Source organism: Hippocampus zosterae, chromosome 18 (assembly GCF_025434085.1).
Source record: "Hippocampus zosterae strain Florida chromosome 18, ASM2543408v3, whole genome shotgun sequence".
NCBI classification, from domain to species: Eukaryota; Metazoa; Chordata; class Actinopteri; order Syngnathiformes; family Syngnathidae; genus Hippocampus; species Hippocampus zosterae.
This window is the reverse complement of record NC_067468.1, coordinates 8,395,001-8,401,801: the sequence shown is the minus strand read 5'-3', so window position 1 is coordinate 8,401,801 and position 6,801 is coordinate 8,395,001. Positions and strand designations below refer to the sequence as shown.

At 41.0% G+C, this 6,801-nt stretch overlaps 1 protein-coding gene across 1 annotated transcript in view; it reads right to left on the bottom strand.

Annotated features, from left to right (window-relative positions):
• Positions 1-5,496: 5,496 nt before the first annotated feature.
• LOC127591270 (transmembrane protein 132C-like) overlaps positions 5,497-6,801 on the bottom strand; it is a 99,715-nt gene continuing 98,410 nt past the window's right edge. Inside the window, exon 10 of the mRNA XM_052051235.1 lies at positions 5,497-6,801. This exon is cut by the window's right edge and continues 4,538 nt beyond it. The gene's annotated coding sequence lies outside the window, so the exon portion shown is untranslated.

The window sequence follows — 6,801 nt, the reverse complement described above, 5'->3', positions numbered from 1 at the left end:
CAGAACATCTGCTCGACGCCGCTTTGCACGCAACACGCGACCGATCTTTGGGAGTCTTAATTTATATCAAACACGGCCACCAGCAATAACTCCACATCAACGCGTTTTCAACACCCCCCCCAAGTGCAAGTGTTGCGCTACATCATGTTGCTGTCAAGCTTGTCAGGATGACGCCGGTGAATTATTCACGCCTGGGTGATTCACTGAGTAGATCATTTGAAAATGTCATGGCAGGAAAAGCAGAGGTATAATTGATAACAGGCATCCTGGCAGCATCCTGTTTATGTGCGCAAGTTTCATGGAGAGCCCCACTCCACTGAAGGCTGGCTTGCTTTTTTTCTTTTAAATTCACAGTGGGATATTTTTAGGGACTCAAGCTTCAGCAAAATAAGTCCTGGCTTTTCACTTTTGGTTGGTCTGATAGCTTTCGGTAATGAATATTTGGGATATATATATATATATATATATATATATATATATATATATATATATATATATATATATATATCGAACATATATCGATCAACCAACCTCCCGTGATCGACCCTTTACCGCGCACGCACATACACATGCACACCATGATGAACAACAGCCTGTTAACTATCGTAGCTCACATGTACCGTTTTAAAGAGCACAAAAAAATATTACTAACAAAGACACACAAATGGCTGTTTGTTTTGTTTTTCCTCCACACCCCTCGCAATCGACTTGGGACCAGTCTGCGATCTACCGATCGCGATCGACGTAATGGGCACCCTTCCCCCCCCAAAAAATAAAAGGATCACTAATATTGCTCTTATAAAGGCTGTGTTACTGTGAATTGAAATGACAGCGTTTTATCAAAGATGATGTGGAATGACTCCTCCTTGGGACCGGCTCCAAGTCAGCCCTTAATAATTAAGAAGCTCCAATGTTGCATTACCGAAAAATATTTTTTTGTTTTTAGTCGTTTAAAAATGTTCTCCAGTGCAGAAAATATCTCATTCTGCCTGTACTTCCATTGTCATTATTACAGTGGCGCCATACCCTCAGTATAGCAAGTTGTAAATTCATCAATTTGCATATTTCCCCACCCAGAACATCCGAATTATGTTACAATTTTGGAAGAAATGATCATGAGTGATCACAATTAAGACCCCCCCCAGCTTTAATGCAGGTATCAGACATCATAGTTTGGACACTTGAATGACTCTCAGAAAACGCTACCAATATGATGAGGTGATGTCATCTTTTTCCACTGGATCCTATAAATGTATTCATGTCTGTAAAAAAAAAAAAAAAACAGAAGAAAGCTTTATATGGGAGTCCGCATGTTCACCTCAGGCTTGCATCTGGCACCATCTGGCATCAGTGTGCACTTGTCATCAGAAGTGATCGGTGCACTGTTTGGTCCAACTTTTAGAAGACAAGGACACGCCACTGCATTTTCTTTTGGAGCTACGCAAATCGATTGTCAGCATTAGTGTGTATCTGAAATTGTGTACGCTTGGTTGCTCCGATCAAACAGCAGCGTGCGCCCGGCAGGTGGTTGACTTTCACCTTCATGTGACAACCCTCAGATCGTCCACTGCGGGATCCCTGTGATGGTATCTAACACTGTCACCAGGGTTCAGCAGTGGCGGCGAGATGTAATTGCACAGTGTGGGAGGAGGACAGTGTGTGTGTGTGGGTGGGGGAGCGGGGGACGTGAGAAATTGTCGATACCGATGCAGTGACGACTCATGGTAGAAAATTTCGGGACTTTGTTGGTCTGTGCATCGGCTATATTTCCTCTACTGCTCATTTGGTAAACTGATAATTTCTTCCTACGCCTGTACCTGAAATGCTTCTTGACTGACTAATGGAGTCATTTCAACTCATTGATGCAGATTTTCAGATTTAAATGTCTCGTGGGAACCCGATTGATTGTTACTGCATTATAATTCTTTAATACTGTAACAATCTCTCTGCTCAATTTGTGGCCAAAGATTGCCTGGTGGGTTGAATACTTTTCACTTTTGGTCCAAATTTGTGTCTTTACATATAATCCTTTCAGGGAGAGCAGTTACTACAGTCACGTTATCAGATTACAGGGTGCATGAAGGGGTTAAACAATCGGATTTGAGCCTTGCAAATTCACTATTTGTGTTTACAAAGAGTGCATGTGAGGATGGGGGCGGGGCGTACTTCTTCTGCCACATCGTGCTACGTCACAACCGCTAGCCTTCGAGTGTGCACTAACGCTTCAAATGCGGCCAACCATCCAGGAATTAACCAGGGATTTCAAATTGGATTATTTTCTCCGCGTTAGTTCCACCTCAAGTCGGGCAACAAAGCGTGACACCAGCATGCCACACAAAAGCTCTGACATCAGCAGTTTTCTAATTAGGATTGCACCCATGAGCACGGCTGCCACAGTATCTCATTTCTTTCGGGTGACATTTTTCGCCAGGTTAACTTGGTGGAAAATAAATGTTTCAAAAGTTTTGCACTGACAGCTTCTTTTTTTCCCCCGTCTGTCAAAAGTCGGAATATTTGCAACAGTTTTCCTGACAACAACCGCAAGTTGTCATTTTTTTGTCCTGTCAATGTGAGTTTTACAAGCTCACGCGGGTCTGTTGAGTCCGACGATTCCTGGCAAGTCCGACAAAATGTACTAATCAAGCTTGATTTGTTTTCCTAATAGACTCTCACAGGGAGCTGTCTCATCTTGCGTTTCCATCACCATTTTGAGCAAGCAGGTGCTGTCATATAATGTCACTTCTGAACGTATTGGCGACTCTTCACTACTTGCAGTGGAGGCATTGGTGCAACAGATGGCACCGTTTTTCTTCCTTTCAAATATTTTATATTTAATTCACAATCAGTCATTCACGTGCAAAACTGAGGCGACTAAATCCACCCCCCTAGCTACCATCCATTTTTATAACATTCACCCATGACAAACGTAATCCCAGAACGTATCTATTTTCATATAAAGCGACATTTGCATTTCAATAAACTCTGCGCATTTCCTGGCGTCCATTGAGTTTGGCTCCCTTTGTTAGCGAGAGCAAGAGGGAGGTAAAAGGTTCTTGACACAATGCGAGGCCTGCAAATGAATGTTTAAATGGGAGAGTGAGCACTAAAGAAAAAAAAGAAAAACGCTGACACCGCTAAGATAATGGAGTAGCCACATTAACACCTTCAACAACATACAAAATTACACACGCTTGGATGGCCCTTTTTCTTTCTCATCTTGCGGTTAAGAGAGTCACAATCACACAAGCGAGCACTTTTCAGGGGGATGGCAGGTAGAAGCAGGGCTGCAAGGAGGGTGCACTATTGATTGGCGCAAAAGGCATCCGGTGCCATGAAAAATACATTGTCCTCCCTCTCAATTTGGCGGTAATGTTGCTTGTCACGTCTCAGAGACAGCCTATAATTTGATAAATCAATAAGGCAACATCAAGATGAGTGGACTTGACATTTTGACGAGAAGCGACACCCACCATCGGAGCAATTTTGAACAGAACATCAAAGCCTTTTTCACCCCTCAAGGGCCTTCTGTCAGAGTGGGCAAAAGTATTGGGACTCGGACACAACATTGAAATGAATTAGTAAGTCACAAGAGAGCGTGTGCACTCTTGTGAATCCACATTATTTCTGTAGTTTGTTATTATTTATGATGCCTTAAGTAGATGAGTCTGACCCCTTTTGTGTGATTTACGTATCTGCGTGGACGTGGGACTCATTCCCCATCAGTACAACTGAAAGCACTCAAGTGGATGAAATATTTTCGGGATGAACATAATGCCATGGAGGTTTTGCTGTCAGGTTTTAAAATGCTGCAAAGCACAGTCATCCCCATTATGAGTTTTTAATGATATCCTCCCGGTTAATGAGACTTGAGACTGTTCGTCTTGTTTCATTGGACCCGGTTGCGGCGTTTGATATGGTGGACCGCATGATTCTTCGGACTCAGTGGTGGCGCTCCAGAGTGGTTTGGATGCTAACTGATAGACAGGATTTTCTGTGTTAGCTTTGGGTGGTCTGAGTCCATATGGTGTTCCACAGGGTTCAATTTTGGGGCCCCCTGGGTTGCATCTTATGACAGCATGATATTTCCTTTCACTGCTATGTAGGTGACAGTGTGATCAGTGTCCCACTAAGGAAAAAGGACACTTTGGTCCTATTTGGAGGATATCGAAGCCTCACATTTGTATTCTTTGGCTTTCGACTCATGTATTGTGTTTATGTTATTAATTTATTGTTTGAACTGTCTGCTTTCATATGTCCGATTTTTACTTTATGCACAGCACTTTGTTTGGGTCGTTGTTGTTTTCAAGTGCTCTATAAATAATGTTGAGCTAAGTTGAGTTGTAGAAGTGCCTATTCTGCAGACTGAAGGAGCTTTAAAGGCAAGAAGTGACAACACCAATAAAATGGGTGTCTCCATTGTCAATTAAGAAAATTATCAAGAAGCCAAGTAAAGAACGGGGCTTGGCATTGTGAGACGACTCTGATTTATCGCTCGGTGCGAGATTTTTTTTTCTTTTGAATAAGAACTTAACAACTTTGAAGGACAAAGAAATTTGTTGACACTGAAAACTAGTCCATTTTTATTTAAACTCAAAGATTTTAGTGGAATGCCTCGGACCGAAGGACGGTGACGGGACCGGACTTCAAATGGAGCATCCATGTTTCCCTGACACCACACACTTTACGTTGTTTCACAGGAACTCATCCACACATGCCTTTATATTGTGTACAGTTTTGATGAAAACAAAAAATGACATACAAACCGGACAGTAATTTTGTTGCAACAAATCATACTTGTCAAAATGTAAGAGACTGAACTAGATTGTGGAATGATTTACAAAAGCAATACGCCACACAATTTAATGAAATGCAAAGCATGAAACAGACAATGCATTTGAGATCTTGTCATTTTGCATTTTTTTTTGAGGCAGGAACACAAATACCGGCACTACTTGTTTGAGGAAAAAAAATAATGAGGCCTCCCCTCAAGAGGCCGTATTGCGCGTGCAGTTTCCTATTGGCATTGTTGATCTTTTTTAAATCCTTAACACAGGCGGGGGCTTGTATTAAGGATTTACTGATGTGCAACTCCAAACACAAACACAAACACACACACACACTACCTCCTACTAAACAGGAAAGAAATGTTGCACTTGTAATATTTGGCGTAGGAAGCATTGGCACGCTTCTTTGTTGTTTGAGGATATTTCCACAGGAGCAGAACTAGATAGACATCCTACCAAAGATTTTTATACAAATACAGTACAACAAATGGGCCAAAATATGTATTTGCATCTTACTGGAAATGCCGCATTATTAATTTCACTTATATCGCAGCCTACCCACTTTTTTTTTTTTAAATGTCTGTGAGCAGTAAAATAAGAGTTCTTGTGAAACTTTTTGACCGGTCAAAATGAGATTCCTTTGAGCAGAAAGTCTCCTGAAGAAAATGATGTGATGAAGGAAGATGAGTGAATTGATAACACGGTCAGATAATTTTTCGTACAATGATGAAAACTTTTATCTATAATTAACAGAATATTTGGACAAGGTGAGACTACAGAGAACTTCAAGTTAAATTAAAAAAAAACAAAACAGGGAAAGCTGGCCACAGAATGAAAGAAGATGATAGAAAACTGTAATGCATTTTAAAAGAAGGCATTGTTGCTTTGTTAGATTGAAGTGAGCTGAAGCTTCCTGGCAGAGGCAATCCATCTTTTCTTTAATAGCCATTTTCCTTTTTGGAACAAATCCTAAACAGATACTGAACGGTAAAAACAGCACAACAACAAAAAAATAAACAAACAAACAATTAATAATAATATGATTAAAGAATGGCTAATTTCAATGTAATTTCTGTTGTTGTTGTTCCATATAGCTTTTGTGGCTAAAATAAATAACCCTCCGTACTTCTTTTTCATAAACACGAACATTTACCATTGATGTATATATAGACCGCTTGCAAATCTCCGAGTCGTGCGGTGCATTATGGGTAAGGGACTCGCTTTGGCGCTCACGTGTTCCTTTATAATTATTGTGGAGCAGCGCACAAAGCTGTGATTTGGACCATTTCAACCAATGTTTTTATTATTATTTTGTTTAAATACATTGAATCTTTGTTGTTTGATAATCTTTACACCTAACGCCCTCTGCCGGCACATGACAGTTAACACTAATTACGTTTTGAATGACAGAAGTGCAAGCGGCTTATTATAATTCTTTCTCCTAAACTTTGCCAGCGTTTAGTGCAAACCGCGACATCCAAAGCAGTAAATTCAGCCCGGTCTTTCAGTGTGACACTGTGCCGCAAATACTGTCACGCAAACCCTCATTATTATGATACGCAGGTAGCGAGAAAAGACACATCATTACCCTCGCATGTCGCAAGGACACCGTCGAAGACAGACGTTAAAAAAAAATGTAAAAAAAATAGCAGCGGTGAAAACGTAAACAGAAGAGATCAGAAATAGCTCTCAGTGTGTGTCGGGGAAGAGAGCTGTGACTTGCGGGTGTGCAAACAAATCGGCGAGGATATGGTGTACTGTGGCTAAAAATGACTTTATTTGCCCGTTAATGATCAACGATTATACTCGAATTACAGTCCATGCTACTGTTGTCTAAACTGCGTGCTCCTGTCTTGACAAAACCTTTTCATGCAACTTGTAACCTGATAACACAGTCAGGTTGTCCACTCTTTTGACCGCTGTCCCTCAAAGGGTTAAGTAATGTGGTTCTCCTGCCTCATAGTGAAGCTTTGAGTTCATTTAGAGAGTCCACTTCAATTACAAGTCATGGTTCCTC